This window comes from Mus caroli, unplaced genomic scaffold (assembly GCF_978045245.1).
Source record: "Mus caroli unplaced genomic scaffold, Mus_caroli_1 scaffold_18, whole genome shotgun sequence".
In the NCBI taxonomy this organism is placed as follows: Eukaryota; Metazoa; Chordata; class Mammalia; order Rodentia; family Muridae; genus Mus; species Mus caroli.
Window position 1 is genome coordinate 35,374,005 of NW_028227273.1, and position 10,312 is coordinate 35,384,316.

Genomic DNA, 10,312 nt, shown 5'->3' on the forward strand with positions numbered 1-10,312 from the left:
CCATGCTGGGAGAAATTCCAAGGAACTGCAAATTATCGCAGATGTGGGATTTAATTTTCCATATGCAAGACAAGGCCCAATAACTAAAACAAGAAATAAACTTTGAAAGCAACAACAACAAAAAAAAAAACAACTTGAATTCTGGCTACCAAGGGAGACAAATTTGAAAGAATTTTTAGTGACATGCCTCGAGTTTACTTTTTTATTCCTGAAGAAGAGTACAAATGATCTTAAGTGAAGAAAGAACATGGAATTGAGTAAAATATTTTTTTAAAAAAAAATCATATATAATTATAATCATGATGATATTTAAAATTAGCAAATTTTAAAGCATGTGTTCAATTGATCAATCAAGGATGAGAAAGATCCCAAGTATGTTTGCAGAATAGTGGCATTATAATAGCTTTAGGAAAAGTGGAAGCTTAAAAACATAGTACTCAAATGCATTATGAGAGAAAAGGACAAATGAGGTAATTTTAGACTATCTGACAAGAAGAATCACAAAATACAAATGGATAACAATATAGAAATGTTAAAAAATACTTATTTTATAAACAAGAGAACCAGTGAAAATTTCAAAGCAGAGACTATTTAAATTCACAGCAAATGAGTAACATTTTTTCATGCTTAAACCCATTTGTCCCTAAATTTCAATGTTTGAATGATATAAAATTCACTGAAAAATAGGTTAACATAAACAAATTTAATAAATCCTAATAAACCAATTTATGCTAGGGTTTCATGAAAAATTAGTAATCTGTATATGAGCCAAAATATATAGAAAAATGACCCACATTACACTGTTTATTATAAAACATTTTTTGTTAAATTTGTGAAATCAGCCTTGGTGGCCCTCATTTGAGTAACAAAAATATATTCATACTGTAGGGTTTTATTTAGTCACAATGGAAAATGAAATATCATAATATAAAAATAAAATTTGAAAATTGGGATTTCCAGGTTAAACCATAATTAAATTAAAACTTAAAATAATATGCTGATCACATGTTTAGATTAGGGAAGAAAAATATGTATGCTTGTATGTATGTATGTATGCATATAAAGCACGGGAATGTTAAAGAGAAACTGTTAGTAATATGGAAGGGCAAGAGGAGTTGACACTATTAGGGGTCAATATCACTAAAGCAGATTGTATATTATTATCCTATGAAAAATAATATTCATTATTTTATACAATGAACATATACCAATTTGTAGGGTGCAAAGAAAGTCCTGAATGAGTGTGTAGACTTGACACTGGATAGGGCATGTCAATAACATATCCAGTTCAGTCCCATAGGGATGTCAAAGCCTTGCCAGGGCGGGTGGGGGGGGGGGCGCTGGGCGATGCCAAAGCTTTGCTCTGATCTGAGTGTGAATGCTGACAGTATGGGAAGAAGCTATCCATGTGCTTTCCTCCTCCAGATATGTATAGCCTGAAGCCTGCTCCCTAGAGAGATTGCTCCTACTGAGATTTCCTAAACCTGTTTCCCTGTTTACCTTAATGCAATAATTTTGCTTCTCTGTTTGACGGTGCATAGTAAGCTTCTAGGGTACTGCACGTTCTCCATGCAAATGATCAGACCCCTCCACCCCAGCTTCTCTGAAATGTCTGTTTTGTCCTTTCTTCATTTCTTCATCAAACCAAGTCAGGTTTCTGGGATCAAAGTCATGAAATCAATAATCTTCAATTTAACAAAGTATTAAGCCTTTGTTTAAATGAATATTAAAATATAAGATTCTGTTTTTCAAAATGATACAGAAAGGGAAAATTATCAAGGAAGATAATTTAAAATTATTGTTTCTGATTAAACTATATTCCACTTGGAAAAATTCAGGCAATAGAATGAAGACCAAATGCCTTTGTAGAATTCCAGTTTACTACAAATAATAATTTCATCCTTCTTTATGAAAAAGCAAATCTCCAACATATACATATATATATATATATACATATGTACATATACATATACATATATGTATATATGTATATATATATATACAAATATACACAAAACATACACACACATACATACACACTCATACACATACACACACATATATAAACTTATTTGTATCAACAGGACTAGGAATGTTATAAAAGTATCTTAAATGAAATGAGCACTGAGAGTTCTCAGGGTCAGAAAGGAGTTGTAGCCCATTCTCTTTTGCCTCTCAGTTGTACTCCTGCCCTCTTTGAAGCCTCTGGACATGACAGAAAGTGCTGGAAGTCATTACATAATGTTAGCAATGGATAGTATGGTAATTGATCTACCAGAACTTCTTCACCACTCACCATTGGTAGATTCAAAGGCTGATTTTTCTAAATTTCTCTTATAAATACAGCCTCTATAAACAAAGGTGTGTGTGTGTGCATGGGTGTGTCTACTCTGTGTGTGTGTGTGTGTGTGTGTGTGTGTGTGTGTGTGTGTGTGTGCATGTGTGTGGTGTATTGACCTAAATTTCCTTGGAAAGTATTCCCTATAGTTAAGGATTGAAATTTTCTTCCTTTCTCAAAACAAACCCAACATTACACAAAAATTATGAAGTACAATTTGTGTTGGCCAACCACTCTTGATCATGAAGCATGCTCAGAAGTATGATTGAAATATCCAGTATTACACCATTAGAGAAAATTGATTTTTCGCTTCTACAGCAATTTTCTTTTTTTTTTAGTTCTTATTTTATTTTTCCGTAGAAATTTAAATTAGATGTTTTGATTTCTTTTTTTTTCTTTTCTTTTCTTTTCTTTTCTTTTCTTTTCTTTTCTTTTCTTTTCTTTTCTTTTCTTTTCTTTTTTTTCTCTCCTCTCCTCTCCTCTCCTCTCCTCTCCTCTCCTCTCCTCTCCTCTCCTCTCCTCTCCTCTCCTCTCCTCTCCTCTCCTCTCCTCTCCTCTCCTCTCCTTTTCTTTTTTCTTTTCTTTATTCTTTAATCTTCTACAGTCCAGTATTTATACCCCTCCAGGTCTGCCCTCTGACTGTTCCACATCCTATATATCTTCCCCCTGCTCTCCCCCATCTCCAAGAGAAATTCCTCACTCCCACCCCACCAGACCTTCCCAGTTTCTGGGGCCTCAAGTCTCTTGAGGGTTAGGTGCATCTTCTCTCATTGAGTCCTCTGCTATATATGTGTTGAGGGTCTCATATCATGCTGCCTGATTGGTGACTCAGGTCTGACAGATCCCTGGGATTTATTGAGACTGCTGGCCTTCCTATAGGGTCGCCCTCCTCCTCAGCTTCTTCCAGCTTTCCCCTAACTCAACCACAGGGGTCACCAGCTGCTGTCCATTGGTTGGATATAAATATCTACATCTGACTCTTTCAGCAGCTTGTTGAGCCTCTTGGGTGGCAGTCATGCTAGGCTCCTGTTTGTAAGCACACCATAGCATCAGTAATAGAGTCAGGTCTTGGCTTAAAATTGCACAGAGCTCCTCAACCAGAAGTGGGGCTTTCTGCTCACTTCCTTTATTTCATTCTTGAATTTTGTGTGGCTTGATCTTGATCTTGTGCACATTGCTATTATCTCTGTGAATTCCTATGTAAATAAGCCTATCATGTCTTTTTGCTTGAAGTTGTTCTCAGCTTATGGTTTTCACAGCGTTTCTTCAGAAATTATAATGTCTTTTCAGACATGGATTACAAGGAAATTCAATGTAGTTTTATTCACACCTCCCTAACAGATAATAATGTCAAATATTTATTTATTTATTATTAACTCATACTGTATTTTGAGAACTCTTTTTTATTTCCTTGTTCCATTTACTGACTTGGATTTTTGTATTTTGAATAGTGACTTTTATGAGTTCTTTGTGTATTCTGTAAATTAACTCACCATCAGATCAACACTTAACCAAATATAGCCTCAAATTCTATGTGCTATCCATTATTTTTGTCCTCAGCTAAGTGTAAGTTTATTATTACATTGAGTTATGTTAGTTAATTTTAATTTTCTTCTTCAAATTACACACAAAAATATATAATAAACTACTGATTTACTTTAGACTATTTATAAGCTAATTTTTCTTTACAATATTAAACTGATAAAACATAAATATATTTTTGAATAGTATACAGTAAGTTCTGCTGTAAAGTATAAAGCTCAACAAACACATACAGACATAGACACACACAATATTGTACACACATGAATCTCATTTTTTTCCAATGGATGCCATAATATACAAAATACTTGTAAGGTTAAACACTGTGCTTTCATAACATATTATGAGACTTTAACTCTCCAGCGATGCCATTGAGGTTTATGGTTTGGTAACCTATGGAGCCTGCCCTTAAGAGTGGTTTGTTTCTCCATGAAAACTCTGTTGGTAAAAAAATAATTCCCATTTGGAAGTGGTTATCAATAGGGCATAGCTTCTGGGTTAGACACAAGGCCTTTTGTACACTACTCCTCTCAGCACTGGGACAATAGCTGGACGAAAAGGGCTCTGTGAACACTGTTACAGTCTCTGAGTTTATATGTGCATCAGTCCTGTTATTTCCAGAAGAATTCATTTCCTTCATGTCTTCCATGTCTCTCAGCTCTTACAATGTCCCTACCTCTTTGTCTGCAGTTTCCTTAGTCCAGAGGGAATGGATATAATGAAGACATCCCATTTAGTCCTGAGGGTTCCAAGTTCTCTCAAGCTATTCACTATCTCCATGTGTGGGACTTTATATTTGTACCCATATAGTGCAAGAGAAAGCTTCTCTGATGATGCCTGAAGAAGATCTGATTAATGAGTGTATCAGAATATCATTAAGAATCATTCTATTGCTACATTGTTCCAGAACAGTAGTATTTGTTTTTCCCATAGGTCCCTGACCTGTATACTCCCTGATTCTTAGCCAACTGAGCACTCTCAGGTATGGGTTCCACCTCATGGAGTATGCCTGAAATTCAATCAGAGAGAAGTTGGTTATTCCCACAAGGTTTGTCTCACAATCACAACAGCGCATGATGCAGGTAAGTCATCATTATAGATCCAAAAGTGTGTAGCTGGGTTAGTGTTTATATTTCTTCTCCACTAGCATGCGGAATATATTCTTGTACCATGTCAATAGTAAGGAACTCTCCATTTAGGTACTAGCTCAACATCTCCATATTCACTGAATTGTCTTCAGACATAGGGCTTTACCATCAGTTCATGGAGAGCAAGCAATAGCTTGGATTGCTTGTGGGCGATTTTCATGTGGCTTCTACTTTAAACATTTGTTATGTTTTCATAAGATTTAAACATTTGTTATATTATGTATTCATAAGACCCTCAATGGCCCTTAGATTTTAGGTGAGAGGTCAAATAATTGAGAGTAATTGCATTGTTTATTCCATATCTAAATCTGCTGGTCTTTGAGCCTGCTATGGCCAGAAGCATTCTGGAGCTATCAAGAGTTAGTTTTCTGCATTTTAAATGTCTCTCAAAATAAGTTCTTACTTTGTTATTTATTTGCAATCTTTTCTCTCCCTAACATATATGACTTTGATTAACTGCCAGCTTTTTCACTACCTGGACTTGAACGATAGTGGATGCTTCAAATACTCTTTTCATATGCCGGGCCTCTTCAGGAAGCAGGGCTGGCTTCTCTGTTGATTCAAATAAACATGTTTTCTATGCACATGCCATTTTCGGTCATTGAAATTCATGACAAGTGATGAATAAATACTACCTAAAGATAAAATGTGTGCATTTGTCCAATGTATACAGAATTCTTCAACCTCTAATACTGTTATGGTTCTCGAACATGTTTATGTACAAATGAAGCGTATTCAGTCAATCTCAGAGAACTGTTTATTCAACCTCAAAAGCTTGACTGAAACCAATAAAAGGAAGGTAATTTATAATAAATGGCGAAGCTCCATTCTGACACTTCTATTCATTCCATCGTATTAGTCTTTCCTTTTTCATTTTACTCTTTAAAGTGGAGTTCTATAAAGGTTTGCACATTTTAAAACCCTCCACAGACAATAGCTTTAAAATAGCCATAGTACAATACACAGTAAGGAAATTTTAAGATGTTTCCTAGAGTGTAGGCAAGTCAGCAAGTAGGAGATTAACATTTAATGTGACAGATTCATATCTGTTTGCTGTGAAATCGTGTTTTAAGTAGAGTTTTTGTTTCAGTGCATTTTGTTTGAAAAATCTCAGTAGTATAACAAAAAGTAAAAAAGTAATGGAGATTAATATGTGTCACTTTTAGCAACTTTGTGCATTTCTTAGAACATATGACAGGGTGCATATCAAGAAGTGTGTCATCAGATTTGCTTAAAGGAAATTACTGTTTCTAAAGATAACAAACAGGTGTATTAACTTGAACATGTTTTATAAAAGATTAAACCAAGAAATATGAACAACAGTTTCATATTCATATTTATATCTTTGTGTTTCTCTCCTCTGAGTTTCATTGCCCAATGCTAAATTTCAATGGAGATCGTAAGGAATTTATTTAAAAAAAATTACTTGGAAACAGCCAGGTAATATACTATCCTAGGTAAATCTTCTTCTCGTTATCAGTCCTTATCTCTGAAACCACCATCACATGGCTCTTGGTGTACATTTAGATCATTACAGTGTATAAACTGGGAAACTAAAAATAAAGAGTGCCCAAGCACATTTGCTTTCCGATATATTTGTTTTCCATGTAGTCATTGTTTTCTTTATGAAAAATTAAACTACTAACATGGCACTTGAAGTTCAAGAACTGAGTTCAGGCAATGCAGAGCTCAAGAGTGCCAATCAAAAGCCTCAAGGGAAATTATACACAATTACTTTTTCAATCTATTCCTAATCCCATTTTCAGAATCTCAGATATAGCCAACCTGTTCTGTCCATGCTTATAAGAACACTAGCTATATATATACCCCATTGTTTTGAAAATTATGTTCAAGTCTACTGTGAACTTCCACAAACTATTTCACCTGATTGTTTTTAACCACAAAAGGCCATGGAAAAATATCCAAAATTTTATCTCTTACCAAGATACCTTCTTGTATAGTGATGTAAGTAGTGTAAGCCTCTACCCATATGCTAATTACTTTCAGATACATTAATAGACAAGAAACTGAGCAATGAGGAAAACAGTTGAGATGTAACGATTATAAAATTGTTAATTATGCAATGCACCCCACATATAGCTCATAATTTGAAATAGTATTTCTGCTGATTTTTAATTAACATATGCCATTGTCTCATCTATTCAAATGCTACAATAAAGGCAGAGAGTATCAACAGAATATAAGTATATGCTTAAGAACTAGCTAAATAAATTAAGAAAGCAAGTTTTAATTGGATGGGAAATGGGAGAGGATGTGACCCAACATGATAATTAAAGCAACATCCTAAGTATGAATTTATTAGATATTAGATTTGTGACAATTTATCATTAGTTGCTCATGTCAATTGTTCATACAATAATAATGAAAACTATAATGAGGAGAAGTATGAGAAAGTGGAGGAAGAACAGGAAGAGATTGAGAAAAATAAGAAATTATAGACAGGTTCTTGTGATAATGAAGAAGTAACAAAATTCTAGGCCTTTAGGAAGAGGCTTGGGAAAGTGACCTTTGTGACTCATTGCTCCAAGGTATGCTAATCATACCTTGATAGCGACATTCCTTCCTCCACCTACCTGCTTCCTGGGTTCAAAGAGTGTTCATTCAAAGAAAGTCACCCTGACCAACTCCGGAAACTGCCATGCAAATGTGCTATTGTTAGGGGCTCTTAGAAACTGAGAGTTAACCAGAACAATTACCAGGTATTCTCTGTGACTCTTGTGACTTTGCACTTCCTTGTGACTCTTAACTGGTATCTTTGGTATTTTTCCAACAACGCCCTCCCCACTTCCTTGAGTTGTGGTTTCTTCCTTTAAATACCCCCTTATACAGCTACTCGGGGCGCCATAGTCCTCTACCCCTGCGTGGTGTATGACCATGGGCCCGAGAACGCTCTCGAATAAAAATCCTCTTGCAGTTGCAGCAAGACCGTTTCTTGTGTGATTTGGGGTGTCGCCTCTCCTGAGTCAGAACGTGGGGGAGTCCTCACGTTGTGGGTCTTTCATTAACTCATGAAACATGCAATAATGACACAACTTCAATGTGTTCATGTAGCCGCCAGCAGCCACGGGTTAGTACTGGGTTCCTGAAAGGAAAGTTGGGGTTGGATGGGGAAGGTGGCGAGAGAAATAAGGAGCCAAGACAAGTTTCTCTGATCAAAGCCCAATGTTTACTTATGAGTCATAGCTTATAAAGGGGGTGGGGTGGGGCATCCCCCACCATGCAAGGATGTCCTGGTAGCTTTGTCAGGATCTGTGAGGAAAACAAGCTCAGCTGCTCAGCAGGTAGCTTCTTGCAGGAATCTGCAGTTGTGGCAGACAAAAGACTTTACTTAGGATGGAAGGCTCCACCCTAGGTGAGCTAGCAACTGTGGCAAGCATCTGAGCTCAAGGCTTGGGGGAGGGCACATGTTCATACTGTTCCTTCCTTCACAGTTCCCACAGAGTAAAGAATTTCTCTAAAAGAAATTGTAGTATTGCTAGGGAAAAATGGAGCTTTAATGCATACACACTGTAGCTTATCATAAAGCGCACCATCTGGTGCTTGATTTTTTTATTTGGCAATGATCTATAATGATGTATTATAACAGATTTTTTTTATTTTGGTTAATTACTAAGTAACAAAAGTGAGTCTACTCTGAGATTTAACAGAATAAAATAAAACATTTACAGTAAGAGGAAAAATATTCCTTAAGAAATTAAAAATGACTATAGAACTTATGTCTGCTTCCAATAGTGTTACCCTCTGCTTTTACAGTAACTTATAAATGGAGTAAAAAAATATTGCTTGCATTACCATTTCTTAGTTTGTATATAAGGATAAAGACATTCCTATATATTAAAGATACACAATTGAATATTTAAAAATATATACCAAGTTGATAATTCATGTAAATTTGAATGGATCATGTCTTGACAGAAAACATGAAAACATTGAATGGCATTTGAAATGTTGACTTTCTTCCTACATTATTTACAATTAAAACATAAACATAAAATTATAAAATATGAGTAACTCAGAAGTAGATGAGATATTATATTAAGACAGATACCCCAAAGCACACTCTTAGGAAAATATTTAAATAATTGTCTTGACCAAAAATTCAAGCTCTTTGAGAGTTTGAATTTTCAGAAATAGTTTTTTTATATAAATCTGGATATCTGAAGAAACCTTCATGGGAACACAGCTGAACATTTCTCTTACTTTAAAATACATCAGTGACACTGATGGGCATCCTGTCTGCTAGAAGTTGTCACTTGAAGGATCAAGCCAAAGTAATTTCGTTGACATCAACGTTTAAGTTTGAAGGAGTGAGCCAGAAATCAAAAATTATACTGAGAAATGGTGGCAAGGCTTCAAAGCTTTTAAATCTAATCAAGTTTGTTTTGACATCAAACCTATAAGGAATTGCAATAGCCTATGGGAAGTAATTAACATAATTGTGTTCTTAAATAGAGATCTCAGAGATGCTTGCATTTTTATAATACTATGAGTAAAATGGAAATTCTTATAAAATATCAGGTTCTCTGCTTGTCCAGAGATTACGTGGATATAATGTATTCTACTTTATTTATAGACGTACAGGTGCTACTTGTTACATTGTTGTATTCATTCATCCATTCATTCATTCATTCACTCATTCATTTCTATCAATTATCTCCTACATCTTAGTCATTGAACTAAGTATGCACAGCTTGTTATGCAAATGCTCATAAGAAAACACTGTCCATACTTACCTGGCAGGGGAGATACCATGATCACAAAGGTGGTTTTCCCAGGGCGAGGCTTATCCATTGCACTCCGGATGTGCTGACCCCTGCGATTTCCCCAAATGCGGGAAACTCGACTGCATAATTTGTGGTAGTGGGGGACTGCGTTCATGCTCTCCCCTGATAAAAAAAAAAAGAAAACACTATTCATTCTCTCTTGGCAACAGGTGTGGCATTGTGGTTAATGGAAAATAAGATATCTACATAAAAATACTAAGCAAATCATTTGTTTCACACTCAGAATATATATTTCTTGGTGAGCTAATATAACACTTAATATGATTCTATTATATTAAATTAATTAAAATAAAGAAATGTACCAACATTTTAATAAATAATACTATCAATATTGTTTGTTTTTCCTAATCATAGTAAGAGCTATTTATATTGGTATATGCTTTAAAAGCAAACCCCCCAATCTTTTAGGTGTATTATATAACAGAATATTGGGATATTTAGTCTTCACTAAAAATAGCAATACCACTTCTATTAAAATT

The 10,312-nt window shown here is 35.0% G+C and overlaps 1 non-coding gene across 1 annotated transcript; it reads left to right on the forward strand.

The window, feature by feature from the left end:
• The first annotated feature begins 9,774 nt into the window (after window positions 1-9,774).
• Window positions 9,775-9,938, forward strand: LOC115029769 (U1 spliceosomal RNA). The gene has a single exon (XR_003835335.1). It is a non-coding gene; the product is annotated as a U1 spliceosomal RNA (small nuclear RNA).
• Window positions 9,939-10,312: the final 374 nt, after the last annotated feature.